At 39.8% G+C, this 20,078-nt stretch overlaps 1 long non-coding RNA gene across 3 annotated transcripts in view; it reads left to right on the top strand.

Moving 5' to 3' along the window:
* LOC125413130 (uncharacterized) overlaps positions 1 to 20,078 on the top strand; it is a 210,086-nt gene that overhangs the window by 111,586 nt on the left and 78,422 nt on the right. The window contains exon 4 of one of the 3 annotated variants that reach the window (XR_007235846.3): positions 4,626 to 4,846. The exons of the other annotated variants lie outside the window; for them this stretch is intronic. This is a non-coding gene — a long non-coding RNA (uncharacterized LOC125413130). Of the gene's footprint in view, positions 1 to 4,625; positions 4,847 to 20,078 lie in introns of those variants that run through there. 3 annotated transcript variants of the gene reach the window in all.

Below are 20,078 nucleotides of genomic sequence, written 5' to 3'. Positions count from 1 at the left end.
GGCTTTCTGGTATTCGAATTGTTATTGAATTCTAACTTTATTCCGTGGTGATCTGACAAGACACAGGTGATTACTAATATTTTTTTGTATCTGTGTAAGTTTGCTTTGTTACCGAGTATGTGGTCAATTTTTGAGAAGGTTCCATGAGCTGCAGAGAAGAAGGTATATTCTTTCCTTTTTGGGTAAAATGTTCTATAGATATCTGTTAAGTCCATTTGATTCATTACCTCTAGCAATTCTCTTATTTCTCTGTTGAGTTTCTGTTTGATTGATCTGTCCATTGGTGAGAGAGGTGTGTTGAAGTCTCCTACTATTAGTGTGTGTGGTTTGATGACTGCCTTGAGTTCTAAAAGTTTTTCTTTTACATAAGTGTGTGCTTTTATATTAGGGGCGTAGATATTCAGGATTGAGACTTTCTCCTGATTAATTGTTCCTGTTATGAGTATGAAATGTCCATCTCCATCTCTTCTGATTGATTTTAGTTTGAAGTCGATTTTGTTAGATATTAGAATGGCCACACCAGCTTGTTTCTTAGGTCCGTTTGCTTGGAAAACCTTTTCCCAACCCTTTACTCTGAGTAGATGTCTATCTTTGAGGTTGAGGTGTGTTTCTTATAAACAGCAGAATGTTGGATCCTGTTTTCGTATCCAGTCTCTAAGTCTGTGCCTTTTTATAGGTGAGTTGAGTCTATTAATATTTAGTGATATTAATGACCAGTGGTTGTTGATTCCGTTTATTTTTTTTTTTTGTGTGTGTGTAGTAGAGTTTGTGTGTTTCTCTTCTTTGAGTTGTGGTTGGGAAGGGTTGCTAGATGTCTGGGTTATTGTAGGCAGTGATGGCAATGTTGGATTCCTTGGGTTGTGATTTTCCTTCTATTACTTTCTGTAGGGCTGGATTTGTGGCTACGAATTGTTTAAATTTATTTTTATCCTGGAATATTTTGTTTTCTCCGTTGATAGTGAACGATAACTTGGCTGGGTATAGTAGTCTGGGTTTGCATCCATGGTCTCTTAGTTTCTGCAGTACCTCTATCCAGGATCTTCTGGCTTTCATGGTTTCCATAGAGAAATCCGGTGTAAGCCTGATAGGTTTACCTTTATAAGTTTCTTGACCTTTTTCCTTTGTAGCTCTTAATATTCTTTCTTTAATCTGAATGTTTTGTGTTTTGATTATTATATGGCGAGGGGACTTTTTTTTTTGATCCAGTCTATTCGGCGTTCTGTATGCTTCCTGAACCTTCATAGGAATATCGTTCTTTAGATTGGGAAAGTTTTCTTCTATAATTTTGTTAAATATATTTTCTGGGCCTTTGATCTGCAGTTCTTCATCTTCTTCAATCCCTATTATTCTTAGATTTGGTTTTTTTATTGTGTCCCAGATTTCCTGAATGTTTTGTGAAGAGAATTTGTTGGATTTGCCATTTTCTTTGACCAGAGCATTTATTTTCTCTATGGTATCTTCAGAATCTGAGATTTGTTCTTCTATCTTTTGAATTCTATTGGTTATGCTTGATTCTGTAGTCTCCGTTCATTTACCTAGTTTTTCCATATCCAGCCGGTTCTCGTTTTGTGTTTTCTTCATTGCCTCCATTTCAGTTTTCAATTCTTGGACTGTTTCCTTTACTTGTTTGATTGTTTTTTCTTGGTTTCTCAGGGTCTCATTCACGGATTTACTTATTTCTTCAAACTTTTTGTTATATTTCTCATCCATTTCTATACTCATTTCTTCAAACTTTTCGTTATACTTCTTGTCCAATTCTTTAAGGGAGTTATTCATATCCTGTTTAAGGGATTCTATTGCTTTCATAATGGCACTTTTTTCCACTTCATCTGGGTTAGAGTGTTCAAGTATTTCTGTTGTAGGGTCGTTGGGATCTGGTGTTTTCATGTTTTTTTTTTTCAGATTGTTGGAGTTGGTCTTGCCTTGGTGTCTGCCCATCTCTTCGTTCAAATGCTCTCTATTGGAACTTCTGGTAGCAGGTCAGGTTCCCTTGTTGGGCAGGGAATTCACTGATAGAATGCCTACCTTTCCTCAGGCAGGCTATTGAAGCACAGGCACTCCCTCTTTCCGGGATGCGCCTACAGAGCAGGCCCAGTGTGCATGAGCGGGGGAAAATTTATGGCACCAGTGGGAAGGGAGAAATATAGGAATTTGTACCTGGATGGAAGCTGGGATGGCAGGCGGGAGAGCTTAGCAGGGTGGAACCAGCACCACAGGTTGACCTGGGAGTCTATGGGGTCGGGGAAAGTCTGAGCTCCTCCTCACAGGGCCCCTGCTGCAGGCCTGATGCAAACTCACCCTTCCGATGGCCCTCTGGATGGAAGCTGGGATGGCTGGAGGGGGCCGAGTTTGCCATTCTTGATGTACATTTAGCTCAATCTTTTCTTCTATTCAGTTGCAGAAATCAGGAAGCCAGAATCCCAGATTTGTGTGAACTTAATTAAGGGTCAACACATATTTGACTGAAAAGTTGTCAGTGTTTAATAAATGCAATAGTTAAGTAGTGGAACAAGTCAAAACAGAACACGATCTTATCCATTGGCATTCAAGTTCTACCCTCCAGAGAAGCTGGACAGAGGTGGAAGATTAATTTAGTCACTGCTCATCTTCTACCGATCACAAGCAGGAAGTAGAGGATAATGTTTCCCTACCCTTTCCTCCATCTCCTTTACAGTCTGAACTACACTCTTATTTCCTTATCTTAGTTAAATTACAAAAGAGTAATTTAAAATAGAAATGTTGTTTCAAAGCATGCATTATTTTAAGGCATTAGCCCAGCGGCACCTTTTAATCTTCCCTTTCTATATCCCCATTACTCCATTTTGAAATATGAATATTTAGTCTATGCCATTTATTTTGGAGGCATGTCACTTGCTATATTTAGTTTATAGGGGTTCAGCATCTAGAGGTGGCCTGAGTCTCAGAAACAACTCTATACTTAAATGTTTGAACAGCATTACAACTGAAAAGTTTATGGACACTTTTACATTTAGACTGAATGCTTTTTTTATTTATGAGATTGGTCATAAGCCTATAAAAATCAGGAGTGAAAAGTTATGGCTGTGATGTTTGGGCCTCATGGTGTCAAAGGGGAGCTTGTGGTAATTAACACTGTCAACTTGACATGAGCTAGAGTTACTTGGAAGACATCTGGGCACATCTGTGGTGGAGTTTCTAGATGGAATAGTTGAGCTTGGAAGATTTGTCTTAAGTACAAGTGGGATCATTATGTGGGCAGAGGTCTTACACTGATGTAAAAGAGACAATGAGTCCAGTGCTGGCATCCATCTCTCTGCTTCGTGACTGAGAATGGAAAATGACCAATTGCCTCAAGTTCCAGAAACCACGCCTTTCTGGCCACGATGTGAGATATCCCAAAGATTTGCCTGTACACAAGCCTGATAGTGGCATTTTCTTTAAATTTCATTTCTCTCCTTTCAGATGATCTCAATCTCTGACAAGTTGACAGAAAACTAACCAGTGCATGATCTCACATAGGTCCATTAGTGTCTTAAAGTCTCTGCTAGTTTCATTGTCATAGCTGTCATTTAATTAGAGCTAGGTTGTGATTATTTACTTGCAGAGGGGATTATTATTGTTGATTTTGAATGTATGAAACAGAACATTTTGATTTTAAAGCCCACTCCTCCTTGGAGGACCTACACTAAACCTTTGTGATGTTATGAGGAGACTGTTTTGCAGCTATTTCATAGCTATGTCTGCTTACAAGACCTCTGTAAAATTTATTGAAAATGGCTGTCTGTATTTTAAGGATTGAAGTTATCTTACAACTCTGATCATCATTTGGTACACTGTCTCTACATTTAGATCAAACATTTTTCTTCAAAATTGATGTCTTTAGGGACATTTTCTTTACAAAAGAATGAAAGAATTAGCTCCTAGAAAATGACAGAGCCAAACATTATCAATGCAATTAAGTATATCTTAACAAAACTTAGATGAGCCCATATTTCTATCATCCCTCCTGACTGGAGTCAACATATTTTTTGCTCATTATTTTATAATAGTCACTTAGACTATTATATTATTTAATTATATTATTACATAAATAATATCATTATATTATATTATTTAAGCTCAAGGAAGCTTTCTGCATCTTGATCAAACCATAAAGCAGACAACCTACTATCCAGGCAAGGCCCCTATCTTTAAACATGGTCATTTAGCCCACCCTACCAATTGACTTTGTGGCAACTACACCAGTTACATAGGGATTATTCTACTTTTCACATTACCAGGAGAGAGTTTTCCATGAAATATCCTATAATTGATGGCAGTATGAAATAATGTAGATTGTCAACAGTGAAAAACAACAGCAGCAGCAGCAGCAGCAGCAGAGGCAGCAACAACTACAAAACCCCTAATCAGCATTATCTATTTTGGCCAAGTCCCAACTGACTAATGTAGTGTGAGGGCCGGCTTGTTGGGGTATCTGTCCCACCCAGTACCCCACAACTGGCGTGCCCCAAAGAGAAATACACACAGGACTCCATAAGATTATAAACTGATTGGTCCATTAGGTCAGGCTACTTATTAGTTCTTATAACTTTTGTTACCCCATTATCCTTATCTATGTTAGCCACATGGTTTGGTATCTTTTTCAGTTGTCAGCTCACATGTTGCTTCTTCGGTGATCTGAGCAGAAATGGAGGAGCAAGCTTCCTGTTTCCCAGAATATTCCTGTTCTCATCGCCCCACCTCTACTTCCTGTCTGGTTGACCCACCTATACTTCCTGCCTGGCCAATCAGCGTTTTATTAAAATACATGATTGACAGAATACAGACAATTCTCCTGCACCAGACTAATAAATAGGTTTGAATGCTTTTTTTTTGACCATCTCTGTTGTGAAGAGTTAATCGACAGTTTTGGCTACAGATGAACTGTTTCACTCATTGCAATGATTCTGGTATCAGACTGGATGGGGAACAGAGAATTTTTAAGCCATAGACTTGGCCTAATAGAATGGGTCTGCTCCCTGCACACTGTCCTATGATGAGTGCTTGACTCAAGCACTTAGGGTTGTCAGATAAAATAGGGCTATGACTTCAATTTGAATGCCAGATGTACAATAAATAGAGGAGTGACTTATGTTGTTTTCTAACACTCCACAATATCTTGTCAAATATCTGACAGGATGTATTCATAGTTCAGAGTTATACTATTGTGGCATTTGTTATTCATCTGAAAATCAATTTTTGTTTTTATTTTTAGTCTTTATTTTTGTTTGCTAAGACCAACAACACTTAAAGAAAGACCATGTTCCATCTCACACTTTTTCTATTTTCTTTTCTTCTCTAAACAATAAAAGAGAAACTTTCTATGGGAGGAGATAGAGAGAGAATTAAATCCAAGTTCAACTGTAATGGATTAAATAAAATGTTTCAGGTTCCCTGGGTGACTTTAGTGGGCATGAGACCATGTCGGAGATCCCTGAGCAGGGGCAGGCAACTGGCAGTGGGTCATGATAGCAGCCTGTCCCAGGCAGGAATGGTGCAGTTCCCCAAGTGGCGGCAGTGGGCTACAAGGGGCAGTGAGTCCCATGGGGAGAGAAAGCCGGATGGGCACATAGGCACACCACAAGACCATTCTGCAGGTTGAGAAGACAGACAGATAGGCACACCATGATGTTGGATATTTTTTTAGTGGGTGATGGAAGGAAAGGGAGAAGAAGAAGAAGAAGAAGAAGAAGAAGAAGAAGAAGAAGGAGAAGGAGAAGGAGAAGGAGAGGGAGAGGGAGAGGGAGAGGGAGAGGGAGAGGGAGAGGGAGAGGGAGAGGGAGAGGGAGAGGGAGAGGGAGAGGGAGAGGGAGGGAGAGATAGATAGATAGATAGAGAGATAGAGAGAGAGAGAGAGAGAGAGAGAGAGAGAGAGAGAGAGAGAAGGTGGGAAGGGGAGAAGTGGGGAGAGACAGAAGCTGCCTCTTCGAGAGGGAGATGGAAAAGGAAGAAGGAGGGGACTAAGGCTGGAAGCAAGATCGGCTTGCCTCAGCAGACTTTAAAGGAGTGGGTGTAGCTTGTCTCTTAAAGGGACAGAGCAGACTATTGCATCACCTAACAATCACTTTTTCTGATGAGTAAAGGGAAAAGTAATTCATGTAAAGGGAAACAGATGACTGAGGTGGTGGAAGAAATAAAGTCTTTTGCATCCAAGATCCTCTCCACAGGACATGACAATTCATGGGCTGCTATGAGCTAGCCCTAACATTCACTTGAGTTTACTACATCAAAAACAAAACAAAACACAACCAATCGCCCACCCCCAAATCCTTCCCTGTATAAGCTAGTGGAATCCAGCATTGCCAAATTAATTTTATCCCCTGAATTTTTGTGCTCCTGTGCAGCACATAGCCTTTGCACACTCCTGCTTCCCTCTCCCTTCTTTGTCCTTCATTGTCCACTTATGCTTCATGCAAGGATACATAGATCTCTCTCCATTGATGCATTCTCACAGTGTCTGAAACTTTTTCATAAAACAGACTTTAAGATTCTTGTTGAAGGCACCAGTGATTAAGTTCTCAGAGCAATGCTCACTGCATTTGCCTTGCTAAAATTATATCATAAATAAGGGTTTAGGAGGACAAATGTGTCAGCAGCATCACTCATGCTTTGGTTGGTGAATTTTGTTTCTGCTTTTTTTTTTCTAATGTGACAATATTAAAAGTTGTTCTCCTAGTTTGGAACTGCAAGTCCCACTCTGTCCCTAAACCGTCTTATTCTCCGTGACCTCAGAGGACCTCTGAAGCACAGGATGAGACTGCATAGAGCAGACCAAGAGGTGAGTGAGTACCCATCAAGCTGAGCACCCCACTCACTCGGTCCTCAGTACCAGGACAAAAACCCAGGCACCTCCCCCACCTGCCTCAGCTTCTCTAGCCAGTCAGCAGGCAAGCTTCCTGCAGACAAGCTGCTCCAATACCCCACCCCATCAATTGGATCCTGTAAGTCACAAGTCCCACTCGGTCCCCAAACCCTCCTATCCCTCATGACCTCAGAGGAACTCTGAAGCACAGGCTGTGACTACACAGAGTAAACCAAGCAAGCAGGCCAAGAGAGACCTCAGCGGCTCCCTGAGATACAGATAGTGACAATACCAAGCAGATCAAGAACAACTCTCTAAAGCAAAGAAAGACAGCAACTGCAAGGAATAGACTAAAAGGCAAAGACACTGCCAGCATCTATTTGAAGAAAAGGTTGGTAGGTACTGTTGTACCAAGTCTGTGGGGACCCCAAAAGACCACTAGGGAAATCGACTCACTGAAATGCAAAAACAAGCTTTATTGTGTGCACGATATAAGCCAGCAGGGACATCATCAAAGCAATTGGCACAGCAGCAGCAAAGGAAGGAGGTACCCTATCCTTCTAGAGGGTATTATTTAAAGGCAAAAACCAGAAAAATTACATTAGCAGGGTGTGGTATGATGGATTCAACCCGGATTGACTCCTATATAGGGACTATTCAGAACTTTTTTTTTCAAAACTCACCTGATGTTTGTAAAGTTTTCTTATTTGCTGACAGGTAGGGACATTTTGTAGCTACCTGTACTTTCCAGATGGCTACCCTATTATTTTTGCCCCTAGCCATTTCTGAGGACTGGAATGTTTTATGGGAAATATCTTGCACAAGACACAAGATGGAGGCGGAGGACAAAATGGAGGAACTTTGATTCTGCAGGCATCAATGCAAAAATTCTTTCAACAACTTAAAAAGCAACATGGTAACACCACAACCCAGTGGTCTTACAGAAGGGAGTCTTGCTCATCCTCACTCAGAAGAAGCAGAAGAAAATGATTTTAAATGTAACTTTGTGAGAATAATGGAGACCTTTAAAGAGGAAATGAAAAATTCCCTTAAAGAGATAGAGGAAAAGACAAACAAAAATTGGAGGAAATCAATGAATCTCGTAAAAAAAAAGAAAACCAAGAAAAAAAACAATCAAACAGGTGAAGCAAACATTTCAAACACTTTAAGACTTGAAAACTGAAATAGAGGCAATAAAGAAAACACAAACTGAGGGAATTCTGGAAATGAAAAATCCGGGTAAAAGAATGGGAACTACAGATGCAAGCATAACCAACAGAATACAACAGATGGAAGAGAGAATCTCAGGTGTAGAAGACAGAGAAAGCACACATTGGAGACTTAACAGCACACGTGAAAGCTCTAGGAAAAAAAAAGCAGACTCACCCAGGAGGAGTAGAAGACTGGAAATAATCAAACTGAGGGCTGAAATCAACAAAATAGAAACACAGAAAACAATCCAAAGAATCAATGAAACAAAAAGTTGGTTCTTGGAGAAAATCAACAAGATTGACAAACCCCTAGCCAAACTAATCAAACGGCAGAGAGAGAACACTCAAATTAATAAGATCAGAAATGAAAAGGGGGACATAACAACAGACACAGAGGAAATTCAGAGAATCATTAGATCTTACTACGAAAGCTTATTTTAAAAAAAGCTTATTTGCCACAAAGTTGGAAAATGTACAAGAAATGGACTGGTTTTTAGATAAGTACCATTTACCTAAGTTAAATCAAGACCAGGTGAACAATCTAAATAGACCTGCTAGTTGCGAAGAATTAGAAGCTGTTATCAAAAACCTCCCGACCAAAAAAAGCCCAGGACCAGATGGTTTCAATGCAGAATTCAACCAAAACTTTCAAGAAGTGCTAATACCTATACTCCTTAATGTTTTTCACAATATAGAAACAGAAGAATCATTGCCAAACTCTTTTTATGAAACTACAGTTACCCTGATACCAAAACCACAGAAAGACACAACCAAGAAAGAGAATTACAGACCAATCTCACTCATGAACATCGACGCAAAAATTCTCAATAAAATTCTGGCAAACCGACTCCAGGAACACATTATAAAAATTATCCATTATGATCAAGTAGGCTTCATCCCAGAGATGCAGGGCTGGTTCAACATACACAAATCTATTAATGTAATCCATCATATAAATAAACTGAAAGAAAAAAAACCATATGATCATTTCACTGGATGCTGAAAAAGCATTTGACAAAACTCAACATCCCTTTATGATAAAGGTGTTGAAGAGATTGGGGATACAAGGATCATACCTAAATATAATAAAAACCATTTACAGCAAGCAGACAGCTAACATCAAACTGAATGGAGAGAAACTCAAAGCCATTCCATTGAAATCAGGAACACGACAAGGCTGTCCACTCTCTCCATACCTCTTCAATATAGTGCTTGAAGTTCTAGCAATAGCAATAAGAAAACATAAGGGGATCAAGGGCATTTGAATTGGTAAGGAAGAAGTTAAACTCTCGTTATTTGCAGATGATGTGATAGTTTACATAAGCGACCCCAAAAACTCTACCAAAGAACTCCTACAGCTGATAAACACCTTTAGTAATGTGGCAGTGTACAAGATCAACTCCAAAAAATCAGTTGCCCTCCTATACACAAATGATAAAGAAGCAGGGAAGAAAATCAGAGAAACTTCACCTTTCACGATAGACACAAATAGCATAAAATATCTTGGGGTAACTCTAACCAAGGAAGTGAAAGACCTATTTGACAAGAACTTTATCTCTTTGAAGAAAGAAATTGAAGAGGATACCAGAAAATGGAAAGATCTCCCCTGCTCTTGGATTGGAAGAATCAGCATAGTTAAAATGGCAATTCTACCAAAAGCAATCTATAGATTCAATGCAATCCTCATCAAAATCTCATCAAAACTCTTCACAGACCTTGAGAGAAAAATAATCAAGTTTATATGGAAAAACAAAACACCCAGGATAGCCAAAACAATCTTATATAATAAAGGAACTTCTGGAGGTATAACCATCCCTGACTTCAAACTCTATTACAGAGCTACAGTATTGAAAACAGCTTGATATTGGCATAACAACAGAGAAGTTGACATATGGAATCGAATAGAAGACCCAGATATTAACCCACAAACCTATGAACACCTGATTTTCGACAAGGTTCTAAAGGTATACAATGGAAGAAGGGAAGCATCTTTAACAAATGGTGCTGGCATAACTGAATGTCAACCTGTAGAAGAATGAAAGTAGATCCATATCTATCACCATGCACAAAACTCAAGTCCAAATGGATTAAAGACTTCAACATTAATCTCACCACTTTGAACCAGATAGAAGAGAAAGTGGGAAGTAGTCTATAAGACATAGGCACAAGAGACCACTTCCTAGGTAGAACTCCAGTACCACAGACAATAAGAGAATCAATGCATAAATGGAACCTACTGAAACTGAGAAGCTTCTGTAAAGCAAAGGACACTGTCAGTAAGACAAAAAGGCTACCTTCCGACTGGGAGAAATCTTCACCAACCCCTCATCAGACAAAGGTCTGATCTCCAGAATATACAAAGAACTCAAGAAACTAGACACTAAAACTCTAATTAACCCAATAAAAAAATGGGGTACTGATCTGAACAGAGAATTCACAACAGAAGAACTTCTAATGGCCAAAAGACACTTAAGGTCCTTAGCGATCAGGGAAATGCAAATCAAAACAATTTTGAGATACCATTTTAGACCGGTCAGATTAGCTAAACTCAAAAACACAAATGATAGCCTATGCTGGAGAGGATGTGGAGTGAGGGGAACACTCATCCATTGTTGGTGGGAATGCAAACTTGTGCAGCCACTGTGGAAATCAGTGTGGCGGTTCCTCAGAAAACTGGGAGTCAACCTCCCTCAGGACCCAGGATTCCACTCTTGGGAATATACCCTAGAGATTCCCTAACATACTACAAAAGCATTTGTTCAACTATGTTGATAGCAGCACTATTTGTAATAGCCAGAACCTGGAAACAACCTAGGTGCCCCTGAATAGAAAAATGGTTAAAGAAGGTGTGGAACATATATACATTAGAGTTTTACTCAGCGTTAAAAAACAATGACATCTTGAATTTTGCATGCAAATGGATGGAAATAGAAAACGCTTTACTGAGTGAGGTAAGCCAGACCCACAAAGAGGAATATGGTATGTACTCACTCATAAGTGTATTCTAGCCATAATTAAAGGTCTTTGAGCCTATTATTCGTGATCCTAGAGAAGCTAAATAAGAAGGTGAACCTGAAAAAAATCATGTAGTTATCCTCCTGGATATTGGAAGTAGACAAGATTGCCAGGCAACCTTGGGTGGGTGCAGGGGGGATGGAAGGGAAGAGGGTTAGAGAGACGGGAGTAGGGGACGATTGGGGAAAGCTTGGGGGATTGGGATGGGGGAGGGAGGAAGACTGGATATGGGAGCAGGGAAGTATATATCTCAACTAAGGGAGCCATTTTAGGGTTTACAAGAGACTTGATTCTAGAGGGGTTCCCAGGTCCAAGGAGAGGTCCCCAGATTGTTCCTTGGGCAACAGAGGAGAGGGTGCCTGAAGTGGCCTTGGCCCATAACCATACTGATGAATATTTTGCATATCACCATAGAACCTTCATCTGGCGATGGATGGAGATAGAGACAGAGACCCACATTGGAACACTGGACTCCCTAGGTCCAAATGAGAAGCAGAAGGAGGGAGAACATGAGCAAGAAGGCAGGATCAGAGGGAACCTTCATCCGACGAATGATGAAGATTGAGACAGAGACCCACATTAGAGCACTGGACTGATCCCCCAAGGTCCAAATGAGGAGCCGAAGGAGATAGAACATGAACAAGGAAGGCAGGACTGTGAGGAGTGCGTTCACCCACTGATACAAGGGGACTGATCTAGTGAGAGCTCACCAAGGCCAGCTGGACTGGGACTGAATGAGCACGTTATCAAACCGGATTCTCTGAATGTGGCTGGCAGGGGGACTGTCTGAGAAGCCATTGATAATGGTACTGGGACTTGTTTCCTCTGCATATACTGGCTTTTTGGGACCCTAGTCTGTTTGGATGCTCACCTTCCTAGACCTGGAGGGAGGGTGGAGGATCTTGAACTTCCTACAGGGCAGGAATCCTTGACTGCTCTTAGGGCTGGAGAGTAAGGAGGAGAGCGTGTGGGGGGAGTGGGAGGATATTGGGAGGAGGGACCGAAGTGGAAACTTTTATAAATTAATAAATAATAATAATAATAATTGTAAACCTCATGGTATTGGTATAAAAAAACCATTGAAGAAATAGATCATCAATCAAAGGAAATGTTAAGTCCAACAAACTCTTAACAGAAAACATGCAAGAAATCTGGGACACCATGAAAAGACCAAACCTAAGAATATAGGGGTAGAAGAAGGAGAATATCTCCAGTTCAAAGGCACAGAAAACATATTTAACAAACTTATAGAAGAAAGCTTTCCAAACCTAAAGGATATTTCTATGCAAGTACAAGAAGCTTACAAAACACCAAATAGACTGGACAAAAAAAGTCCCCTTGCCATATAAAAATCAAAATGTAAAACATACAGAATAAAGAAAAAATATTAAGAACTTCAAGGGAAAAGGCCAAGTAACATATAAAGGCAGACCCTATCATTATTATACTCGACTTCTCAGTGGAAACCATGAAAGCCAGAAGGTCCTGGACAGATGTGCTGCAGACACTAAGATACCACAGATGCCAGCCCAGACTACCATACCCAGCAGAGCTTTCAATCACCATTGATGGAAAAAACAAGATATTCTATGACAAAACCAGATTTAAACAATATCTATCCACAAATCCAGCCCTACAGTAAGTACTAGAACGGAAACCCCAACCCAAGGAAGCTAATTGCATCCCTCCAAACCCCCGCCCCACACAGGCAACAGATAACCTCCCACAAGCAAATCCCAAAGAAGGGAAACACACATACACACTTACACACTGACACAAAAACAAAACAAAACAGGAATTGACAATCACTGGTCATTAATATCTCTTAATATCAATGGACTCAGCTTATCTACAAAAAGATATAGGCTAAGAGAATGGACATGAAGGCAGAATCCATCATTCTCCTGTGTACAAGAAACACACCTCAACCTCAAAGACAGACATTACCTCAAAATAAAGGGCTGGGAAAAGGTTTTCCAATCAAATGGACCTAAGAAGCAAGTAGGTGTAGCTATCCTTACAAATTAGACCTCAAACTAAAATCAATCAGAAGAGATGAAGGACACTTCATACTTATCACAGGTAAAATCCATCAAGATGAAGTCTCAATTCTAAACATCTATGCCCCAAACACAAGAGCACCCTCATATATAAAAGAAACATCACTAAAGCTTAAATTACACATCAAACACCACACACTAATAGTAGGAGATTTCAGCATCCCACTCTCCCCAATGGGCAGGTCAACCAGAGAGAAACTTAACAGAGAAATCAGAGAACTAACAGATGTTATGACTCAAATGGACTTAACAGATACCTACACAACATTTCACCCAAACACCAAAGAAAATACCTTTTTCTCATGGTGGACTCATGGAACCTTCTCTAAAATTGACCACATACTCGGTAACAAAGCAAACCTCAACATTTAAGAAAGAAATTGGGATAATTCCCTGTATCTTATCGTATCACTGTGATTTAAAGTTAGATTTCATCAGCAACACTAATTGAAGAAAACCTACAAACTCGTGGAAGTTGAACAGTGCTCAATTGAATCACCCCTGGATCAAAGAGGAAATAAGGAAAGAAATTAAAGACTTCCTAGAATTCAACAAAAATGAAGGCACAAAACACCCAAACCTATAGGACACTATGAAAGCAGTGCTAAGAGGAAAGTTCATAACACTAAGTACTCACATAAAGAAAGTGGAGAAATCCCCCACTAGCAACTGAATAGCACACCCAAAAGCTCGATAACAAAAAGAGGCAGACTTACCCAGGAGGAGTGGATGACAGGAAATAATCAAACTGAGGGCTGAAATCAATAAAGTAGAAACACAGAAAACAATACAAGGAACCAGTGAAACAGAGAACTGGTTCTTTGAGAATATCAACAAGATAGACAAACCCTTATCAAAACTAATCAAAAGACAGAGAGAGAACATCCAAATTAGCACAATCAGAAATTAAAAGAGGGATATAACAACAGATACTGAGGAAATCCAGAGAATCATTAAGCAGTAGTACAAAAACCTATATTCCACAAAATCGGAAAATGTAAAAGAAATGGACAATTATCTGGATAGGTACTACATACCAAAATTATATCAATATAAGGTGAACAATTAAATAAACCTGTAACCTGCAAGGAAATAGATGCAGTCATCAAAAGCCTCTCAACCATAAAAAGCCAAGGACCAGGTGGTTTTAGAGCAGAATTTTACCAGAACTTCAAAGAAGAGCTAACACCTATACACCTCAAGTTGTTCCACGTGATAGAGAGAGAAGGAACACTGCCAAACTCTTTTTATGAGGCTACAGTTATCCTGACACTGAAATCACACAAAGACTCAACCAAGAAATATACGATTGAGCATCCTTTGGATATATACCCAAAAGTGGTAGTGATAGGTCCTGAGGAAGGTTGTTTCCTAATATTCTGAGAAATCACCATATAGATATCCAAAGAGGCTGTACCAGCTTGTACTCCAACCCTGCAATGCAGGTTTGTTCCCTTTACCCCACAACCTCTCCAGCATAAGTTATCATCAGCGTTTTTGATCTTGGCCATTCTTATTGGTGTAAGATGAAATCCCAGAGTTGTCTTGATTTGCAGGCAAATGAATAGAGCTAGAAAACATCATATTGTGTGAGGTAACCCAGACCCAGAAAGACAATTATCATATATACTCACTCATAAGTGGTTTTTAAGTATAAAGCAAAGAAAACCAGCCTAAAAATCACAATCCCAGAGAACCTAGGCAACAATGAGGACCCTAAGAGACATGGGAAGTAGAAAAAGGCAAGATCTCCTGAGTAAAATGGGAGCATGGCGACCATGGGAGAGGGATGAACAGGAGGGGAGAGGCAGGGAGGGGAGCAGAGAAAAATGTATAGCTCAATAAAAATCAATAAAAAAGAAAAATAATTACAGACCAATCTTCCCCATTAATAATAAAGCATCAAATGGAGGTAAGAAAAGCCAGTGTCTATGTGTCAGACTCAGACTAGGAATCCACAAAGGTAATTAAATAGATCCTTCACACCAGTATGTTAGAAAGAATACTTTAGATGATACCAAACAAGACAAGGTAAAGTGAGCCTTTAATGAACCACCACAATCCCCCACCCCAATACACATGTACACATGCAGATGCAACACATACACCACACACATAAGCAAAGAAGTAAGTAAACAAAGAAAGAACCCCCCTCCCCCAATGGAGAGGTATGAGAATAAAAACATTCTCAGTAACAGTTAAGGTAAGTGAGACTCAGCACAATGCTGGTGAACTGTATCTTATGGGAGAGGTAATAAAACAGCCATGGAGGTTACTATGTTCTACAGATTCAAGACTTAATATGGAAGACCGTTATAAAGAAGGAACCCTTCCTTGGTTTCCATGCCTCTGGTTTTATGACTTCTATGATGCACTTTTCTGTGAACTGCTTGCCTGTGATACACATGTTGGCAAAGCCTCTGCCTCTTTCTCTTTTTCCTGTTTTGAAGCTAAATCAACCATATTAACATTCTGAGGTAAAAGACAGAAGAACTTGATTTATTCTTAACCTGACTGAACTGCTGAACTAGTGGGAGTAAGTGTCTATTTTCTTATTTAGTATCAAGATGATTAAAACCCTCTTATTTAAATCACTCCTAGTCAGGTGGTATTAGCAGCCTGAAACACTGCTAACAAAACCTCAAATTCTTATCATGCTTTCTCTCTCTGCCTGCTCAACTGTCTTTCTCATTGAAAAGATTTTTTAGCATTTTTTTATCTCTTGCATTTAAATTCCCTTCTGTTGTGAGATGAATCTTGGCTGGAGACATAGCCTATTTTAAATTTGTAGAAATATTAACTTTATGAAGTAGAATGACTAAAAGGGTCTTCTACTCACTTTCTTAGCCTTATTTGAAGGCAGAATTTGGGCAAATGATCCATATTCTTGCAAGTCAGGATCTTGCAAGTCAGAACATTACTTCTGAGTATGAAGTTAGTGACATGGGAAAACGTGAACAGTGACTTGTTCTAAAGGAAGCTGTTCCTGGTGTATCAATGGCACCATTCACCTGCACACTCTGCATGTCCTGGCACATCTAACCTTTTTCCTTAGCTCAAGTTCATAGCCTCACTCAGGACATTATTCTGAGATATACAGTTCTGAGCAGGCTGGTGTTTTAGAAATCTAGCCTTTCTAATTCTTCTCACTGCTTAAGCAGTCAGTCATGGTGGATTTCTCTTGTTTGTAAAGAAGATTCTGTACTGATAAATTTTTGTCTCTCCTCATCCCAGACTAAAAGATGGCCATGTGTATATATTATGGTAATGTTGGCACTTTTGCACATGAGAAAACATGTTCAACAAATTGTCAGGAATATATATGTTGGGAGGGTCCTTGCATGTGTGTGCATGTGTGAAGAAGCAGGAACTCAACAGTAGATGCAGTTCCTCAAGTGTGGTCTGCCTTGTTTATGCAGATACAGTATCTCATTTGGTCTGGAGCTGATTAGTCCAGGCTGGCCAACCAGCAAGCCCCAGTGATCTTCCTGTCACTGCTTGCTTCCTTTGTACTGGGTTATAAACATCTACATGGCTTAAAACAAAACAAAACAAAACAAAACAAAACAAAACAAAACAAGGATTCTAGACTTAGACCTCAGGTTTTCATGCTTGTTAGATATTTTACCAACTAAGTTACCTCTTTTCAGCCTAGAAAATGCACTTTGAATCTATTCCTCTATTTTGTATTTGTTTTCTACATCCAAGATGGCCAGACTTTCTGCTTCTTTTCGAAGAAAGTTTGGATTTGAAAATAAAATTATGTTTTGTTTCCATCCTAGATATTCAGTTTCTAATAACCTAAATGTTTAGATTATATTAGGCTGATTGCTTTTGAAGGAAACAAGAGACTTTATCATGAGAAAGATGAGGAAAATATTTATCTTCTTCCCTCTAAAAAGGTTTCTAGTAGATAGTTAGAGATGAGGTGACCTAGCTGTGTACAGATGGAACTTGTAAATGGTAAAGTTCAAGACAGACATTTATTTCTCTAACTTAAAATAATTTTGGAGATAAGAAACACAGAATCTGTACAGTGTTGGTCTTCACTGATGTCTCCAGGTTTGCACTGTGTCCTTTCCAACCTATGGCTTTCATTTACAAGGTTAGCCTTATTCCTGATTCATTCACTTAGTTTTTATTTAGACCTATAATGCATGAAACTTGTTATTTCTTTGGTTGCAATTTTAATATAATATTTAATGAATTCACTAAGAATATCATACATAGTATATTTTGATCATATTAATTCTTCACCTCCCCATCCCCGACTTCATGACCTTATTGTTTTCAAATACACCAATTTGTGATGCTTATGTTCTGTGGGGTGTTGGGCCATTCACTGGAGTGTGGTTAACCTACCAGAGGCCACATCCTTAAAAATAAAAAACAAAAAAAAAAACCAAAAAAAGACTCTTCTTCCCTCAAAAAGCATCAGCTGTCAATAGTATCACAGTTAAGAGTGAGATCATGAGCCCTCCCTTCTCCATGCTAGAATGTTGACTGACTTGATTTCATGCAGACAACCCCAGCCGCTGTAAGTCCATGAGTGTAGTGGCCATGTTGTGTCCAGAAGACACTGCTTTCCTCCAATCTTCCCCGACCACTGTCAACTGGTCCTCTCTACACTGATGACTCCTGAGTCTAGGCGGAGGGGTGTGAGTGATATAGATGTCTCATTTGTGACTGAGCACTCAGTTGACATTTTTCTTTTACTTTGATTCCCATTGCATTTTAAATGAAGTATACATAGACTGTACTGAGATGGTAATATTTTAGGAAAGGAAGAACAAAAGAGATGAAGAAGTAACAAATGCAAATATCTAAAGTGTTTTCCAGGCAAAGGAAAATCATGTAACAATTTATGAGGCTATAAGAGGTCTGATATACAGGTACAAGGAAGCAACTGCCAAGGAAGCAGGTCTGAGCCAGAAACCTCTGCTGACCAGGCCCAAGCTAGGGAGTACATCTGCGAGAACAGGCCTGAGCCAGCAACCTCCACCAAAGCAGGTCTGATCCAGTCACCTTCACCACAGCAGGACCGAGGCAGTGACCTCCACAGGAGCAAGTAAAAGGGAGTGATCACTAAGAAAGCAGGCCCAAGCTATCGACCTCTGCCTGAGCTGACCCAAACCAGTGACCTCAGTGGGAGCAGCCCCAAACAAATGACCTCCCTGGGAGCAGTCCCAACTGCAGAGCCAACTCTGGGAACACAAGTGGCCTGTGGGGTGACTGGAACCTTGGTCCTGACTGCACAACGAGGAGAGGAGCAACCACCTGAGTCTTGGATCCACTGGCACCTGGAAAAAAAGGATTACCAGAGTCACAGCCCCAACTACACCAATCAGATGAAAAGATGGGCAGACAAGGTAAGAACACACACAACACCACAAACAGCAACACGACAGTAACAAAAACTCGTGACTCTATAACAACAAGACTTGAACATCCCAATATTGATGAAACAGAAGACAATGATCTAAAAAGAACATTAGGGGAATGTTTGAGGCCCTTAAAGAGTAAATAAAATATTTTCTCAAAGAAATGGAGGAAAAGACAACCCAAAAATTGGAAGAAATCAACAAATTCCTTAAAGAAAACATCAACAACAAAAAGCAATCAAACAGATGAAAGAAACTATTCAAGACTTGAAAACTGAAATATAGATAATAAAGAAAACACAAACTTAGAGAATTATAGAAAGAGAAATTATGAGAAAATGATCAGGAACCACAAATGCAAGCATAAACAGCAGAATACAAGAAATAGAAGAGAGAATTTCAAGCACTGAAGATACAATAGAGGAAACAAACTCATCAGTCAAAGAGAACCTTAAATCTAACAAATGTTTAACACCAAATGTCCAGAAAATATGGGACAGCATTAAAAAAAAAAAACAAAATTGAGAATAATAGAGAGAGAAGAAGTCTAACTCAAAAGCACAGAAAATATATTTAACAAAATCATAGAAGAAACCTTTCCCAACCTAAAGAAAGATATGCAAATGAAGATACAGGAAGCTTACAGAACACCAAATAAACTAGATAAAAAAAATCTCCTCTAGAGACGGGGACCCACGTTGGAACACTGGACTTAACTCCCTAGGTCCAAGTGAGAAGCAGAAGGAAGAAGAACGTGAGCAGGGAGGGCAAGATCAGAGGGAACCTTCATCCGGCGATGGATGGCGATGCAGACGGAGACCCACATTGGAGCACCGGACTGAGCCCCCCAAGGTCCAAAGGAGGAGCAGAAGGAGGAAGAACATGAAAAAGGAAATCAGAACCGCAAGGGAAGCGATCACCCACTGATACAAGGGGACTGATCTAATGAGAGTTCACCAAGGCCAGTTGACTGAGACTGAAGGAGCGCTTGATCCAACCAGATTCTCTGGAGGAGGCGGGATTCCCTGAATGTGGCTGACCCCAAGTCTTTCTAAAAAGCCATTGACAATGACTCTGGGACTTGTTTCCTCTGCATATTCTGGATTTTTTGGGATCCAGTCTGTTTGGATACTCACCTTCCTGGACCTGGAGGGAGCGGGGAGGAACTTGAACTACCTACAGGGCAGGAAACCTTGACTGCTCTTAGGGATGGAGAGGGAAGAGGAGAGGGAGTGGGGGGAGTGGGAGGGTGTTGGGAGGGGGGTCGAAAATGGAAACTTTTATATTTTATTAAACTTAAAAAAAAATCTCCTCACAACATAATAATCAAAACACTAAACATACAGAAAAAAGAAAGAATATTAAGAGCTGCAAAGGAAAAAGGCCAACTAACATATAAAGCAGACCTATCAGAATTACACCTGACTTCTCAGTGGAAACAATTAAACCTAGAAGATCCTCGTCAAGTGTTAGGGAGAGAGGAAGAGACCATGGACGCCAGCCCAGAATACTACACCCAGGAAAACTTTCAATCACCATAGACAGACAAAAGAAGTTATTTCATGACAAAACTAGATTTAACCAATAACTA

The sequence above is a fragment of the Myodes glareolus genome, chromosome 2, assembly GCF_982192425.1.
Source record: "Myodes glareolus chromosome 2, mMyoGla1.1, whole genome shotgun sequence".
NCBI lineage: Eukaryota > Metazoa > Chordata > Mammalia > Rodentia > Cricetidae > Myodes > Myodes glareolus.
The sequence above is the reverse complement of the archived record's forward strand: the minus strand, read 5'-3'. Positions and strand labels throughout refer to the sequence as shown.